At 40.9% G+C, this 18,352-nt stretch overlaps 1 protein-coding gene across 7 annotated transcripts in view; it reads right to left on the reverse strand.

Moving 5' to 3' along the window:
- The window catches only part of CSGALNACT1 (chondroitin sulfate N-acetylgalactosaminyltransferase 1), a 36,187-nt gene extending 20,685 nt beyond the window's left edge, over positions 1-15,502 (reverse strand). Inside the window, exons 1-4 of one of the 7 annotated variants that reach the window (XM_085546586.1) lie at positions 15,363-15,502; positions 14,686-14,739; positions 13,692-13,727; positions 13,131-13,199 (exon numbers count right to left, since the gene is read on the reverse strand). The gene's annotated coding sequence lies outside the window, so the exon portion shown is untranslated. The other 6 variants (XM_085546585.1, XR_014945779.1, XM_015861282.3 and 3 more) reach the window with 6 other exon arrangements.
- Between the last annotated feature and the right edge of the window lie 2,850 nt (positions 15,503-18,352).

Here is an 18,352-nt window from a genome sequence, read left to right on the forward strand (position 1 = left end):
AATGAAATAAAAGGAGGAATTGCAGCTATGTCGTTACAGATTTCTCCCTTCTCCTCCTTTTAGAACAGTTTCCTGTAGAATCCAAAATCATATCAATTTCAAGAAAGCCGTTTAATTCAGAGAAATATATCCCCATCCCCAAGCCAGTGTCCTCTTGCCTGCCACTTTTCTAACCCACGTTAGATGGCACGTGGCTGTATTCTGTAGTCTCTTAAGAGTACGTTCTGTTCCTTTCACCCCTGCTAAGGGCTCTCTTTAATTGCATAACACATTCCAGATCACAGGTCTACAGGCTTCAAGACTTTAATCTGGTAAGTGATTATTCCTATTAATTTGTTAAAAACACTAACACTCATCTGAGGAGTAGATATGAATAATGGTCCTAAAGCCTCACAGATTAGAAATGGTATTACTTTCACACTAATGAAAGACCTGAAGACTCTTTAGAAGGCTCTGTGGTGACAGAAAAAGGGGAAATGGTTTTGAGTTCAAAGAGAGTACGTTTAGATTAGGAAGGAAAAAAAACTTTTGATGCCACATCCCTGAAGACTCTCAAGGTGAGGCTGGATAAAGCCCCAGGCAACCTGATCTAGTTGAGGTGTTCCCACTCATTGCAAGGGAGTTAGAATAGATGGCCTTCAGAGGTCCCTTCCAATTCTAAGGATTCTATGATTCTAAAATAGGCTTCTCATACCTGATTTAAACAAAATTCACATGATTCTTAAACACGCAGTAGGAGAATGCACAGGAGACTGCAGCATTTTAGCTCTCCTCTGTTATGCATCCTTGGAAACGAATTCAGCTTGAATTTGCACTGAAAGCAAACTAATCAGTTTATCATTAAAACTGAAGGTGCTGAGGGAATTCCCTGAATTTTCAAAGAAAAATCTAAGTTAGTGCAGGGAAAAAAAAAAAAAAGAGGGGGAAGAATACAGATGTTCTCAAATCCTCCCTCAATTTATAAACCTGTTTCTGCTTCATCCCAGATCTTCTACCCCAAAACACATAATTGAGTCTAAATGAAAGAAATGCAAGAAGAACCAGGCACTAGTCTGAGTTAACATGCTACTTGCTAGATGAAGACTTCAGGTCTAAAAATAGCAGTCCTCTGAAAAGTTGTTGGAGCAGCAAAACGTGGCATATGGACATGAAATAATCTGTGGATAATAGAAAAAAATGGTGAGAATCTATCACAAACAGATGGTTAAATAAAGCCATCTCATCCCAACTTGGAGTAGCAAATATTGCCATCATCATCAGTGACAACAGAGCTAACTGCTCCACATGGGGGTGTCCCCATGTTTCCTTAGATGAACCTGGCTCCCAGGCAGGGGAGAAAGCTAAGAAGGTTGTCTTTTGCAATCTTTGAGTATTCTTCTACCCGTTTTGCATCTCTCCATGGTACATCTCTTCAGAACAATGACATTTCTTATTGTTTTGCACTTTGTAGAGTGCAAGTTGGGTCCAGCTGGGACTTCAGTGAACTTACCGCAGCATCAAGTGCATGAAAGATCAGTGCAGACGGATAAATGCCCACAGCTTCACTCTCCATAACAGATGTATAGGTCAATTCAAAGACCCTAGAGAAACAGTCCTGGCCTGTACTGAAACAACATTCTAATGACAGCAATCAGTCCTGAAACCTCAGCTACTACTCTAGCCCAGATTAAAAAAAAAAAAAAAAAAAAAAAAAGATGAATAAAATGCTTATGTCTTCAAATTAGGATTCCTCTGGAATTTCAGAGACTTGCCTTCAAAACTAGCAGCCTCAGGTGAAATAGCATGCACATACTGCAGCTAAACAGAAAGGCTCCTCTGCTGTTTGCAGATCTGAAATTCCAGATGAATCTGGCAGACAGGGCACACAGAAGGAATCTGAAGAGCAGACATAAGGCAAACACCTATGTCAAGAACTCATCGGCATCAATCTTCACTTTCTTCTCTCAAGTTTATTCCCTCAGGAGTAATACTTTGATGCATGTACCTTTTCTGTGTGGAGGCTCTATCCTGTACCCCCTCTTGATTTCCAGATGCCCATGAAATTCACTCCCTTCCTGTACAGACCTATCGTCATGTAGGAAACTGAGGTTTTAAGGAGTACATCTGCAGCTGAAAAAAGAAAACTGAGAATTCTTTTTCTCAAGGAGAGCAGCCTGTGACAGGCCAGGCCCTATTTCCACCAGCACAGCAGTGATGTAATTAAATGACACTTCTCTCACATCCAAAACACTGCAGAGTCAGGCTGCCCAAAACAAAGGAGAAGACACAGTGAAAACAGAGTTAGAATTTACACTTCATTAAAAAGAAACATGAAAGCATATTATAAAATAATAAACACCCAAAGACCTATAACTGTAATGGTTACTGGAAGTGTTTTCTCTTGAAAAAGCATAGCTCCCCAAGGAGTACACCAAGGTACTGATACAAACGTTTCACTTCTTATACAGTAACAGACAGTACTGCTCTAATGTAACAGCAACCCCTCATGGCACAGCGCTCTATGTGATAGAGAAACACTCTGGGCAAAGCACTTCCCTTTACAAAGAAGGATATTGCAAAGCAGACTTTCTCACACCTCTGATATTATGCCTCACAGGTACATTTTGAGGGCTCAGCAGATACAACACTACTTTTAGAGCCTTGCATCTGGACACATTTAGTTATCCTTTGCTACTTTCATCCTGTAAATACCCCCTTTCTGACCATTTTTCTTTACCATTTTAAAGGAAAAGAATTATTAAGATTCAGTCCAAGATTTAGAGAAGTATTAAATGTTGAATATCCATCTGTATTTCTGGCACTGATGCCACAGATAGGAACCACGACAGAGATCAACCTATGCACAAACTTCACTGAAACTTACAATAACCATTTTTTTTCCTCCATACTTCCTCTATTCAGTCTCAGTGTCAAATCCCTGCCTTGCTCAATGCATACACTATAGCAGAAACACTGAAAGGAGTTTTTAAGGGCACAAACTTGCTTCATCTTCACAGTACCTGCACATGTTTAGTAAGGAACAGAAAAATCTGGAAATTCATTACCATGAATACCTGCCATTTAAGCTCAGCAATCAAATTACAAAGAGATGAAATGTATTGCCTGCCAAGACAACACTTCAATAAGCAGCAGTCTCGATCTCCTAATGCACCAGACTGTTTACAGGCTCTGATTTTTGGGTGCTGAGCACTCAGAGTGCATACGTGCAAAAAAGTCGCACGCTTCCAAACACACAGAGCATGTGTTTAAACCACAAGCCTTCATTTTAGAAGCTGGAAGGGACAGGCTTCAGCACCTGAGCTGGAGGCATGCTTTTTCTTCTTTCTCTTTGCTGAAGCATGCTGGTAAAGCATGTTTAAGAGAAAGGAATGGAGAGCACACAAAGAGATAAGGGAGCATTTGAAGAAGCTACATAGAATCATGTTACCTCAATATTTTCTAAAAATAACCCTGCAACATGAATAAAGCAGCTGTGAGTAGGTTACTATCTACAAAGAGCCACAAAACCACAGTATGACTTGAAGAGGCTTTGCAGAAGGGAAGGAGCTGCAGCAGCTGGTTTGGATTCTGAAATATGTTCCAAGAAAAACCCATGTGCTCAGACCCACAGCTTTGCAGAAAGCATCAAGACAGGCTTAGTGCATAAACAAGGCCCAGATGAGAACCACACCCCTGTTGACAAAGGAGCAAGGAGTGAACATGGAGCCTTATTCAAATGAACTTCTGTTTTCCTTGTGCAATATTTGAAAGCAGGGGACCCCCAGCTTTCCATGACACTGGATTAAGAAGCACTTTCTGTTGGGTATATTTCTTCCAGCAAGGCCCAGTGGGCCTGCATCCAGCTACAACAAGCGTTCTGAACACTTGTGGTTGTGATGAAATTGAATGATTCAGCCAAGCTACACTAGAGAGGGAATGTGTTTTATTTGTTCACAGAAACTCAATGAGACATGGGAGAAAAAAAATAAAAGGCACAACACAACAGGATTCAAGAAAGATGCACCCCTACAAACTTCTACTTTAAAACCTTAGCCCAACTGGATTTCAGCAGGCATTACTGCCCCACTTTGTCTCCTTGCATACCTCTGGCTGTTCCATCTCCCTCTCAGACACATAGATCTGTCCTTCAAAAACTCTTCACCATCTGTCAGGTGATGCAGCTGAATCAACCACATCACTGTTATATCTCTCACCAGCTTTTTGGTCCTTATGTTGCCATTGCTATGGTAAGCAGAAACATAACCTGAAATTTAAGGTCAACACATGACCTATATATACCACAAGCCATCTGGAAGATTCCTTCCTTGAGAAATCCTCTGGCTTGGATTTGCACTTCCTCTGTGACCTAAAGCCAAGTCCAAGCTGCAATGCAGACTCCAAAATGTACTTTTAAAATGTATAGGGGCAAGAACCATCCTCAAAATACTCTGAAGCCAAGATTCCTCTCCATATACCAAGAAGTTCCTTATGGCTTATCAGCATCACTTGCTTGTATCAGCCTTACATTGCTTCAGTCCATAGTGTGGAAAAGTCCAGGTCTCTGACACATACCTGCACTGCTTTGCTAACCACCCTCAACATCACTTCAAAGGATCTGATTATTATTTTTTTCCCATCTTCCAGAAACTTTCCAGTCTATCCTGCATAAATTACAATGGTAACATAAGTTACATATTTATCAACATGAAGCAAACATTTTCACCATTTACTATACCGCTGAAAATTGGGTATCACTCTGCATGTCTTAAATTACTCACAGTCAAGAAATTAGCCTTACGGTACAGTTATGTAAACTGTTAACCTAACATCAAGACTGAAAAAAAAAAGGTATCAAGTGAATCCTGGAAAGACACATGAAGTACAGGCTGTCAAGACCTGTCAAGACATGCTGGAGTGTTGCAGGAAAGATTAAAATTAGTGTATGTACATCATGATTTGGGTCAATCTAAGAGGGAGGTAATCAATTCTGTGAAAACCTGGGCTGACACAGATGTTCAGCAGGAAAGCATGTGTCCTGGAATCACTTATGAGGACACAGACTATGGAACACCAAAAAGGCAGAAGAGATGCCAGCACACAACTGCTACCTGTTCTGTATCTCTGCAGAATCAAGCTTCCATCACTGGAACCTACCAGAAAAATCAGACTTTGGTGTAGACTTAACACTTTAGAGCATGAAGCAGGACTATCCAAGAAATAAGAACAAAGCGCAGTATTGACAATGGTATTTACAGGCACACCCCAGCAAGAAAACGGTGGATTTTTGTATGTTTTTATTTTCAAACCATAGTAAGTATTCAGAGGTGACAAAATCTCTAACAAGAAACACACAAAGCCCACTGCTGAATTTACATTTTAGTCACCTTCTACAATCTGCTTCTGTAGCAGCCCACACAATCTAGGAAACCACAGACCACAGGTTGAAAACTGCCCCTCTACATGAAACCAAACATAGGAGAAAATAATCAAGAGAAGAAAGAGTCCTTTATTTCTACATCTTCATGGCCAGGGTAAAAACTGGGGGAGTATGTGGCTTCAAACACAGGCTCGCCTTAGCTTCAACTTAGGTGCCACATGAGAAACATCAGCTAGATTTCTCACCAATAATTACAATAAGCTTTCTCTACTGGTAAGTACCCATGTCTTAGCTGCTTTCTGAACTGAAACACCACCACAAATTAGTAATTGTTCCCCTCTAAACTGAAACACACTCTTGAAGAGACTAAGTACACAGTTCACTTCAATCTGGATCACCAACAAGATGCAGTGGGGAGAAGGGGGGAATTAGGAAAAAAAACAGACTGAGGAAAACAAAGACAACCAGGAAAAAAAAAAGGCATAACTCAAAGGAAATTGCCCCGTGTGACAGAAATAATGCTATAAATGTGCTCTAAACAACAAGATTACACTAGAGCCCTATTTTTGGAAATAATCCTGCTCTTGAAACAAGCTCTACAGGACTAAACACAAAAGAATGTCTTAAAGAGCAAAAGCTCACTCACTGCATTGAGGTAACTAAAGCAGAACATGCTAGAGATTTTCCAAAACACTCCTGTACTTTCTGGGTTATTATGTGCAGGTTCCAGACTCTCTTCCAGGGTAAAAGTGCCTGTAAATGGGTCTGGAAGACAGCACTGGCTGCTTCTTTATATTTCCAACTGTAGCAAAATCAATAATGACAACACCCACTGTAATTATGTGTTGAAACTGTACAGCCAAGTGCACACATACTTAAGATAAAATCGCCCTGTGGCCTCTCTCTGTTCACAGACAATAATGGAAATCCAGTCACGTAACTTCAGCTAGACACTGAGCTTAAAGACATGTGGAACTTGACAATCTAAATCAGACCCTAGCAGTGTGCAAGTTAGTATCATTATTAAAATGTTGTATAAAACTTCACCAAAATCTCAATGTGAAATACTGGAATCCTCTAGAAGGGAGGTTATTTTCCTTCCCTGCTGACTACACTATCAACTTTTTCTAATAGAAAGTCTACTTATTCCAGATATAAAGGGAAGAAAAAGTGCCAACACCAGAGTTGCCTATGACAGCTGCAGCAAGAAAAGAAATTAAAGAGGCCTATACCAACATGAAAGCTTTTCTCGAACTACTCATATAATAGATTCAAATAACAAGCAGAATAACAAGCAGGATGAAACTCCCAAGAGAAACTAAAGAAATGGACTCTTTTCTGTCAAAGCACCAGCATCTCTCTAAAGCAAGTGATCAAAGGAATCTCAACTACAGTGCAGGATCCCATAGCTTTACAACTCCATAACTTCTTACATAAATACAGTCCTGTAACTTATTCATCCTCTTTGTCAGATCTAACTGATCACTTTAGAATCACATATCAGAAAAGACAACAAGACAGTACCACCAGCCACTCTGCAAGCTGCAGCAGCACAAAATGGCACGAAATGCCAAAGGCTTTTTAAGAAAGATGCTCAACTGCTGCAGACTGACTGACACACACAGCTTGGATCTCTGAAAAAAATTTAAATTTAATTAAATTTTTTAAAAATAAAAATTTAATTAAAAAAATTAAAAGATATATATAGAGAGAGATAGTTGCTCCCTGATTCAAGTACTTCTGGAGTGGAAGAGACATTGAATAGCCTGCCTGCTTCAACTGACTGCATAGCTACAGAGTAGCAACAGAGTCCTAACCAACAAAGAGTACAAACAGTTCACAAAGTATTTACAGCAGACCTGTCTGCAAGTCAGATCACATTGCTGCACTAAATAAGTGAAAAATACTTGGTTATCAGTGGTAGGAGCTAAGAATCAAAGATGACTTCATCAAAATAACAAAGGGTTACAACAGCAGAGCCTTTAGAAATAGGTCTTACAAGGCTGCCATCCTAGGGAAGACATTAAATGGAATTTGCTAGATCTTCATTCCTAACTTCACTTTAGAATTTTGTGCATCTTTTGTTGTTAACGTTTAACAGGTTTACAAGTTTCTTTAGCAATGGACAGTGAAGTTTCTTTGACCTAGAGCCTGAAGCTGTAAATTGGCTTCGCAGCCAATAAGATTCTAACCGGAATAGAAGAAATGGACAACAATCTTAGAAAAAATAAAAGGCTTTACTACCAGAGGAACTTATTTTCACCATCCCAAGGAAACGAAACAGAGAAAGGATAAGAAAATCACAGTCCTACAGCAACTGGAAAAATCTCTTACATACCCTTAGATCTCTAAGCAAAAAAAAGCCCACATTTTCCTTGGGCACACCTCACTTGCCAACCTGTGCTAACTAAAAAAAAGCCACCACCTCTGTGCTTTTAGTACATCTGCCTCCCCCATATTTCCTGCAAAAGGCACATTATGGCATCTCTTACAGCTCTGGCACTCCTGGCACATGCACCAATCCTTGGAATTGCTGGCAAACAAGTTATTACGGCACCCTTCTTCAGCTTCCTCTACCTGGCAGATATGGCAAAAGGTACATCTAGAATCAAGGGAGAAAAAGTTAAAATCATATTTGGACAAGTGCACATATCTAAAAATAAATCAGGGCCACTGACTCTTTATAATACTTACAAGAGATGCTACGATGTTCTCTCAAAACACAATTCTCCACGCACTTGACATCTGTAACAAACCAGTTTCTTGGTAAAGTTGGTTCCTGAGCGTTTTAGAGTGAAGCATTATTTTCCCTTCCCTAATGCTGTGAAGTTTTCCTTTCATTCCTTCAACATTACATAAGTGCTTTTCATTTCCTGAACAAATCTCAGAGAAAGCTGGGATATTTGGGGAATAGCTCATTAATTCATTCATAAATCTAAATATTTGGCTCATTTAAGCATGAGAAAACTTCAGGATCCCATCAGTGCATTTTCTCAGAACTCGCCTTACACGGTTCTGTGAGCTGGAAGATAAGTGACCCATTCTTTAGGCTGTTCTCTGTCCCTTGTTTCTACATCAGTTTCTGAGCTAGTAACCACCACTCTGATAATAAATGCAGCCTAAAATCTCTATTTCGCTATGTTTCAGTTTGCTATGATTTGAGGCAATATTCTCATTTTTAATAGCAAACTGATGAGAGAAAAGCGCAGGCAATGTGTTCCACAATACACACTATTGCATATCCTGCCAATAGCTTTCCACATGCTTTCCAAAGTTAATTCAAAATCTCTTCCCTGAGCACAAGAGGCTTCACTTTCTCACACACACACACACAAAAGTTCCCTGTAAAAAGCGTGCTTCAAAACTGTTACTTCTATTTCCAGACCACTCTAACTGAAAAGCAGTGGTTTTCTTATGTACAGGCTCCACACTAAAAGCACACACAGGAAAGACTGTTTCAAATGCCAGAGTAAAACTTCTCTTTTCCAAATCCATACAGCTCAAAGCTTCCCACTGTGAAGGATGTCAGTACCTATGTGTTCACTGTAAATGTTAATGAAAACAAGAGTTGTAGGATACAGAAAGGCAAAGATCTCAAATACAGAAAGCCGTGCTCTGCGAGAAGGATGACATTGTCTGAACTGGATGAGTTAAATCCTAGCAGCCCTTGCAGGAACTGGGTAACTGCTATAATAAAAGGTCAAAATTAAAACACGAATAATGCATCCTTCATAATTAAAAAACCCTTTATTCCAACACTGATTAACATTGATTTCTGCCACCTGTAAAACTACTTAAGTTATGATAACCATGGCCAGCACTTCCACATCTATCTCTTCCAATAAAGGGTTCACAGAGAAAAATGCATACTATGAGTAAAATAAGGACTAAAAAATCATACCTTCAGGACTGAACGCTTTGTATTACATACTCCCAGATGCAGTGAAAGCAGCAGTCTGTAGCAGAAATGGCAGTATAGGAGATGCAGTGTCTTACCTTACACCATTTGCATCTCAGCTAACTATGAGAGTGGATCACAAAACAGTGACCACCAGAGCTGGGGCTGGGCTGAGTAATGCAAAAGCCACAGAAGACACCTGCATTAGCGCATGTGGTCAGAGGCCCTTTCAGTATTTAATCAAATGCCGGTGACCTTCTGCATAGGCCCTGTTAAATCATCCCACTACACACAACAAAACAATAAGAGCATTCCCTCAAAATCTGAGCAATGTTACAAAAAGATTAACACCAATATCTGGAAGCAGGCCTTTGGCTTTGGAAATCTAGACTCAGTTTCTCACCCTGGAGAGAATGAACAGGATTATTCAGCTGAAGAACTGACAACTATTTATAGCTTTAACTTTGAAAAAACTTCTCTCAGAAATAGCAAGCTAGAAGCCAATTGCTGCCTCAACCCTTTCCAGTAGAAAAAATTCCCAGGAGTCTTCACACACAGTTCCAAGGTTGCTGGAGTGCATTTTGTTCCACATCATCTTGCCAGTAATTCACAGGACCACTTTCAGCCACATGGTGGAGAGGAAAAAGGAAAAAATTCCTTTCTCCTCAGGATTTCACTTCCATAACATCTCTATCAGTCCTCTGCTATTCTTTTATTTATGAATAGCAGGGTGATGCCCGCACCCAAATAGCTGGTTTTTATCTACCTTTATCAAGTCAACATGAAGACTACAACTACTCACCTAAAAAGAAGGAAGCCCACTTCATTTGTTGAAAGCGAAAGTTCTCTCTATCTACTTACTAACAAAGATGAAAACTTTTTCCTACCGTCTCCCCCATCCCCACCTTATCTTCTTGCCTAGCTCACAGACATCACTAGTATAAAGGAGCTTACTTGGACGCTCAGGTTTTCCCATGCAGTTTCCAGTTGTTTCTACTACTTTCCTACCACCACTTCCATAAGGCATTCTCTTGAGCTGAGAGCAGCCCACCAACTAAGCTGGCTGAATATGTGGCCTAGGTTGTCTATGAAGTTGATGCAAACAGTCCACAATCCTCTTTTCCAGTCCACGTAATTGGCGTGCAGTTTGAAGTGACTGTACTTCTGGCCCTTCAGAGCAAAGGCTCTGAATATGTACTCCTGGGGAAAAAGCAAAACCAATCTGCTAAATTTCATGATTGATTCTTTTCCTCATATCCATCAGTCAGTAGAAAATTCACAGCAGGCATCCATATGAAGAATATCACAATTAAGAATTCCAAGCACAGTGGCTGGTTGTTGTGTCTATTTCCTAATGAATCCCTTGGCAATTACTACCTATAGCTGTAGCCTGAATGAGTACTCAGTGAACCAATAAGAGTAGAAACCTGCTCTTAATGCTCTAACTTTTTATGCTTTTTTTCAGCTGAGATACGACACAACAAATAAATTTTTTCAGCTTGATAAACATGCTTGTGGTATTTCTTGAAGCAGATGCTGACAACTGTCACCAAGTTCTTTAGGCTCCCTAGAGGCTGTGGAGACGTTCAGGGTATGGTATTTTTTTATCTCAGTCTTTATTCTTGAGCCTAAATGCAATCAAATTGCAATGAAAGGGTCTCACTCAATTGTATGAATAAGCAAAACCACTGGAGTTCAGGCAGGCCCTCCAGCAGCATGGCATTCTGCCAGGGGCCTCTCTTCAGACCAAGACATGACTTCAGACATGACTTGTTATTAGTAATATTATAACAGTGCCGAGAGGCCCTCACAGAGGCTGCATTCACACAGCCAGTCCAAAATGCACACAAGATAGTCTTCATCAGTGTTTACACCCTGATAAAGGGAAAGCTAACTTACCACATGTGCAACAGATCCATTTCCATCTATTCACTGGTCCTTAAACTGTTTAGTTTAATTTTGGAGCACAAACAGCAACACATAGCTCTGTGCTACTTTCTGTTCAACATCCCTGTCTCACATACCCTCTACCTGTAACATTTCTCAGAGCTGAGTTTTTCTCCACTTCCCTTCATCTCTTTGCATGACGTTTCCCTCTGACCACTCTGCCAGTAGAGATGGTTCTGCTTCCTCCAAGAGAAAATGCCAGAGCAGGTCACTAGGGTAATAGAACAAGTGCCCAGATGATGGTGCTCAGGGGAAATACACTATGCTGCAAGCTCTGCTACATTGTCTAGGCAAGTGCTGGCACCACACATCAAGAGGAACAAATATCTTCTGATGACTACTCATAAGCAAAAAGCATGCAGTTCAATAAGATATCACAGCATATGCTCCAGCCCCAAAGATCCCAAGAAACACAGCAAGACGTCAGCACCCCTCCTTCCCCATAAACACCTTCTGGCAAAGCAATGCCCAGTACATACAGATAAAAACCACAGGTACTATCCAATTTGTTGACAGTGGCTTCAGAAAATATGCTATATAATGCAGCATTATTTTACTGCATCACTTCATTTTATGGTTTTTAAGGCAAAGTCAATTTGAAATAGCTTCAGTTGCAGCAAATAAGCTTTATAATAGTAGAAAATGGGTTCCAGACGTAAGTTGTGTGTTCACACTTTGAGGATTTGTAACTCCCAAAAACAGATGTCAGAAAATGCTAATATCTGGTGTGATGTTGATTGAATTAAGTTGAGCTTCAATGAGTTTTAAAACCACCTTGGAATAAATTTATTCATTTGAGAAAATTATAAATGCTTGAATTGTCATTAATCCAAGATTAAAACTAGTTCACTGTGGCTCTATAAATCTACCCCTTATTTATGATTCCCTACCCCATGATACATGAAAAGCCTTCCAACAGACCACTGGGGCAGATCTCCAAAGTGGAGCCAGCGCTATTTGGAATTCAAACAACAAAAGTTTTAGAGATGTGAAAAGCCAAACAAGATTTAGAATGATTTTCTAAGTGAAAAAGGTTTCCTGTATCCGCAGTATAGTATTGTCTGCCTTAAAATACGCTTTCCCTTTTAAGAGATGCCACAAAGATTCAAGCAAATTGATTTAAATGCAATGAATCATAGGAATTGTACCCATCCTGCAGAAAAAGGAAGAAGAAAAATTAACTGTCCCTGAATGGCAACATCTTAAATGGCTTGGTGGTAGTATTTTCCAACTCCCCAAACACTAATTAGAAGCCACAAACAGCAGCGTTCCATACAAATTCCATTTTCAGTGCTGCTGCAAATGGCCAACGTTGCAGTGACACCTTTCAGCTGAATTGACCGTAAGAGCAATTTAACATCATAGAGTAATAAACTCCTCATAACAGGCAGCATTAAGTAGACAAGGAAATAAACATGATAGGAATCAACATTTTTCTGATTTTTTTTTATTGAAGTACTGTTAAAAAAGAATACACTAATGGTGCATTGCACATTTGAAAACAATTCTGCTTAAGTTAAACATTACCATAAAAGTCATCAGCTTACAAGGAAAGTGATTCACATTGGAAATCATTCCTAACTCAGTTTAGTGAAGTTCGTGTAACAATTGCCTGCCCAGGGAAAGAAACCCACTCACTTACAGACTTAATGGGGTAATATTAGAGATGAAAACCAAAGCAATTACCAGAATGATACATCATTAATCTGGAGTACACTAGCTAATAAAAAACACAGACATGCATATAATTAGTATTGATGAAATAATACAGGGTTGTAAGCATTGCAGACAATAAACCACTTAGTGGCAAATATTCATATTATATCAACAAGAAAAATAATCAGCTACAGGCTAAATTTAGCAACTACACACAAAAGAAATATTGCTTCTGTTTCACATTCGTATTTCACAGTTAGGGAAAGACCTTACCTCAAACACAGCCTGAAGAGAGACTTCAACACCATACCTGCATCCTTTCTTAATTCTCTCAAGAGGGATCTAAGAAGAAATAGAAAACAGCATGTAACCATCTTCCCTGCAAACAGCACGTGCTGGGGGGCAGCACACTGCCCAGTAAAGCAGGCTGAAAATAAGTTCAAAATGAAAAAATAAATAAATCACCACCACAAAAAAAATAATAAATCCTTTCAAAAATAAAAGAGCAAAGAACTTGATATTTGAAACTCCCAGTAAGGTTTATTACGTTTTGAAGGAGAATCAATAATTCAATGATACAGACATAACTGTGATGTGACCTTACTATTTTCAGTAAAATATTCTTTTGGTATATTTGTCTACAGAATAAAGACAGCAAATTCATCTGCACAGAACTCAGTCACGAAAGACCTGATAAGACTCCTACCCATGTAGTAAGCACACATGGGCTCAGATGATACAACCTCGCTAACTCACTTTTTCCTCCAGCAGGACAGCGCTTCCTAAAGCTACACTCAGAAGTTAAATGCTTTGGTCAAGAGTTCATCCACTAACCTGCAATGAAAGCCCTGCGTTCAGCTCCAACATTTTCTAAAAGCAAACAATAAAAAAAAAAAAAAATGGTTTCACAGAATGAACTGTTAAAAAAGAAAATCCTCACATAAGCTTTCCCCGAGGGGGAAGAAATATCCACAAGGTTTAAATTGGCCAGGCAGATTTAAGAGGAAGCGGAAAAAAAAAAAGCAAAGCAGCTCTTTCTGTTGCGTCAAAGAGCCCAGTGTGCAATAGGAACAGTGAGCGGAGTTGTTAAACTGGCAAGCTTCTGCTGAAGACGGCTTTTCAATATGCTCTCAGCATCGTCTCCCAGGGCTGGCTGGAGACGGTCCCACTCGTCTTATATGAGCTACGCTCCTTCAAGAGGCAATCGCTCTTAAGGACAGTTTCTATAAACATGCTGTTCAACTGGTTTTGCTGCACAATGAGCGTAATTAGACACATACCTACATTCACGTATCAGAATGTCATGTTCTTGGGGGCAATGCAGGCATATTTAAAGCAGTGACCATCGGCCCAGCTTAAGAGCAGGATGCTACTGATGACAGATTGCTGGCTGGAACTGTGTTCTCTGCTTACACCATTCAGTGTGCTGTTAGAAAGCGGTTTTGAAAGACGGTACTGACAGAAAACCTCGGTGTGATTCCATCGGGATGCTGTAGTCCAAGCAGTGTCTGCTGATTCAAGGAAATCAGTAGTCACGTGCTGCTGACTACCTCTGTGTGTACTGCAGAGCTGTGGCTATGAGGGGGGAACTGATCACCCCTCCTGGGAATGACCACTACATGACAGGAGACATAAGAGGCTGAGATGGTGTATTTACTGTGAGAAGAGCATGGGAACCGAGCAGCCTGGCTAGAGGTGAACAGAGCCACAGCCATCAGCACATACAAGGATCTGCTACACAAACCTCAGCACATGAGAAAACCGCCCCATATCCCTTCTTCCACAATCAATGCAGATCTAAGCAAAGGCATTCAGAGCACAGGCTGACCTACTCCGGAGTGTCTTCATCTGATCAGCTGAACCACCTTCTGGGCTCCTCTAACTATAAAGGGAAAATAGGATGACTTCTCAATTGAAAGAAGGTTACAGACACCAACACACTGAGGTGAATACCACGCCAAGCAACATGCGAGATGCGTGCAGAAAGAACCTGCAAGGAGCAAGAGAAGAAAAGAACAGGTCAAAGACCTCGTCCCAAATACAAACCAAGGAACAGGCTTTTCAGCACAACTGCAGATTAAAAGCAGATTTAAAAGCAGTACAAACATATGGCTGGATAGATTTTTATTATTATTATTTCTAGATCTTTCAGAATTGCCACAGAGATATGAAGAGCCTGAACATGAGGGGAAGGCAGCAGGAGAAAAGGAAGTATGTCCAGGAGATAAATCCGCCTTGTGTTATTTCTTTACTAATATGTTTTCTACAGGAAGAGTCTACCCATCTGTTTCAGCTACTCACAGGTTAAAATGAAATCCTCCCTTAAGAAGTGTTTTCACAAGGAGTAGAACACATTTTTTTGGATACAGCACAATCAATTTACATATGAAAGATGGCATTTTCTAAGCCTTGTCCCTGCTAACTGAATGCAAAGTCCCTTTTGTGCGCCAGAGATGCAGCCAGCACTCTGCTATGTTCTGCTCACACCACACCCGGACAACTTACCGCTTGCCAAGCTCCAGCCCTAGTGTCACTTGAGTCATGTGAGCGTATCTTCAGCACTGTGAGTGCGGTGATTAATAACCCTGTCCACGTTGCAGGGAAGAGAACCAAGTCTGGCTCCACATCCCAAAGCTAACAGCTAGATGAGTGTTCTAACATCTCTCATAATAATAACGCCCACTCTTGAGACTGACTAAACCTTCCCCACTATAAATACAGACTGCACACAGCTCAGTGCTGTCATACTGCAGGCTGAGGGAAACTGATCCCATTTGCTTTGTCTGAAATGGATTTTTTTGCTCATCTTGGGACTGTAAAAGTGTAGTTATTTGCACTGTGAGCACGTGGCTAAACCAGATGCCCTCCTGATGTCCTCTGCAGCCTAAATTATTATCATTCAGATAAAATTGGGCCAATTAACAAGAACTGCTTTCAGCTATTACAGAAATGAAGTGGACCGTGGCCAACTCTAGCATTTCAAAAGCCAAACTTGGAATCAATTCTAAAGCCTACAGACAGCCCCAGAACCAGAGACCTTCCTTCCATCATCTCACAAGAAGCCACCAGATCTGCTGAAAAACATAAATTCATACTGACACTGCCATCTGTAATTAACAGATAACAGCCTACAGAGAGCCGCGCTGGTTCCCAACAGTCCCATTCAGTTCCACTCATGGATTCCCAGTCTCCTTTTGTTCCTCCTTCTGGTTCATCATTCAGCAGTTTAATCTACTATCTTTCATTGCCAAATGTAAGATAAGACACTTGGTCTCAAGCCTCACATTCTCAGGGCCTGGCAGCCTAGACAGCTCTCAGCTGTAGGAAACTGCTCTGCACAAAGCCAGTGGACACAAAAAATATCTTCTATACAAACTTCTACACAAATTCTACACAGACCACATTTAGTATCTCAAAAATCCCCTTCTCCGAGGCCTCACTCAAAATACTATGGAAATTTATGCTTGTCAGATCTTTTCTATGTTGATATAACAGCTTTAGAAAGGAGAGCAGATTCTGTGTTCACCCATGCCAAAACCAGCCTTGATCTCTATAGGCCTAAAGAACGCATGCAATACAATAATTACCAGGTAAGCCAAAAAAGAATGGATAACCATCTGCTGGGATTATACTAAGGAAGAGACCCCAGAAATGAAGTATGACAATACAAAGCCCTCTGCCACTGTTCAGAGCCATCTGAACACCTTTTACATTTTATATATCTGAACACACATTTTATATTGACTGAAGGGACACAGATGCTTTAAGGGTCTCAGCTGTAGTGCAGACAGCTTGATGCGCTTCACTCAAGGTCTGCAATACTGCCTTTGCATACCATGTATGCCTGTCCCTGCACTGTCTGCATCAACAACACTGACTGAATCCCCCACGTTTGATCTTCGCCACTGACACCTTCAAGAAACAGGACAATCTTCCCAAACAACATCAACCTTCACAGCATCAGATGACTAACATGCTTCGAGGTCAGCACCGTCTGTTTCCTGCTACAGCAGATCACAAAGCCCCTTCCTGATAAACAAGGCTTATGTAGGCATTCTAGCTGGGTATCATGTTCCTGCAGGAAGGAGGCTGTGCACACTTCCAGTCAGATGGCTCAGATATTGAGACCTGCAGCGTGCCCTGCATTGTTCTTATCCAAACAGCACAGTCTGCATGAGAACTTGGGAGAGCCACTCCAGGTGGGGAGGAAGAAACAGGTCTCAACCCTACAGGACTAGCCCAGCCCTGCCACTATCTACAGGCTTGGAATAGAAGATGAGTACACCCAGCCACTGGCACGTCAGTGGTTCCAGTCCAGCAAAGCAACAGCCCCAAATCACAGGGCTTGGTAGGGACCTCTAGAGAAGGAACCCATTACCCTGATCAGCTAAAATCAATGGCTTCTGTTCTCAGCAACTTCAAATGCAAGTCTTGATGATGTGGTATTTTTGGAACTGTCACTATTCCATGTCCTCTTCTGATTCCTTCCTGCTGCGCTAACAAATGCTGATTTCTAGCCACAAGAAATTATCACAGTAATAACTGTGATTCTATGATTCTCTAAAAAACAGTGTTCCTTTTCCTCTTACACAAGAAAACAAAAGTGTTGTTCCTTACTCTGATATCACTAAATCCAACACTCTAAATTCTCTTGAATCAAAAAACAGCTACATCCTGCTTTTATGACTCCTTATGAAACTCATCCAAAGCCATGATTTCTGCCTAGCTAGTACCTGAGTGTGGTTCTGCAGCAGGTATTCAACAGGGGAATCTCCTCACACACCCAATCTTCTTCAAAAGCAGCTTCTGATGCCCACTGACCTCCTGGTGCCTCTTGTGGCATCCAAATCCTGGCCTCACTAGTAGCACAAGAGTAAGCCAGGACTACACAACCCCATTGGCCCTTCCCTGGACAGTTAATGAAGAGACACAATATACACTGATGTGTTTTGAGCCCAGAAAAGCAAAATGCCATCCTCCAACAGCCTGTAGGTTGGATAGTAGAGGTAGGAAAGAAAGATGAGGAAGTGTTCTCTATCCGTTTCACAAGCAACAACAGACTTTCTGCTGTGGCTCTGTCACCTCTGAATGGTGCATTAATTACATTTTTAGTGCTCCTTCAAATTGCAACTGATGAGCATATGGCAAGAGAGCTGAGAGAAGGGTCAAAGAACAGGATCTTGCACTCACTGTTGGGTACTGATAAACTGACAGGGTCAATTGCTTTCAACAAGACAATCCTGTGATAATTTCTTGGGGCTACAAATCAGCATTTGTTAGCACAGCAGCAGGAAATCAGAGCAGGGCATTAAATGACAGTTCCACGTCAGGCTAAAATCAGCTCTCTCCTTCAGAGAACAGAGCCTTTGCAAGCACACCTCTCCCCAAAGGCAGCAGTTTATATACAGGTTCTCTTCCACAAGCACAGGCAAACACTGAGGCCACAGAGTGAAACCAATGTAGGATTCACACCCAAAAAGCACGGGTGGTTCCTC

The sequence above is a fragment of the Coturnix japonica genome, chromosome 4 (genome assembly GCF_054131305.1).
Source record: "Coturnix japonica strain WE chromosome 4, WE-NBRP24, whole genome shotgun sequence".
NCBI lineage: Eukaryota > Metazoa > Chordata > Aves > Galliformes > Phasianidae > Coturnix > Coturnix japonica.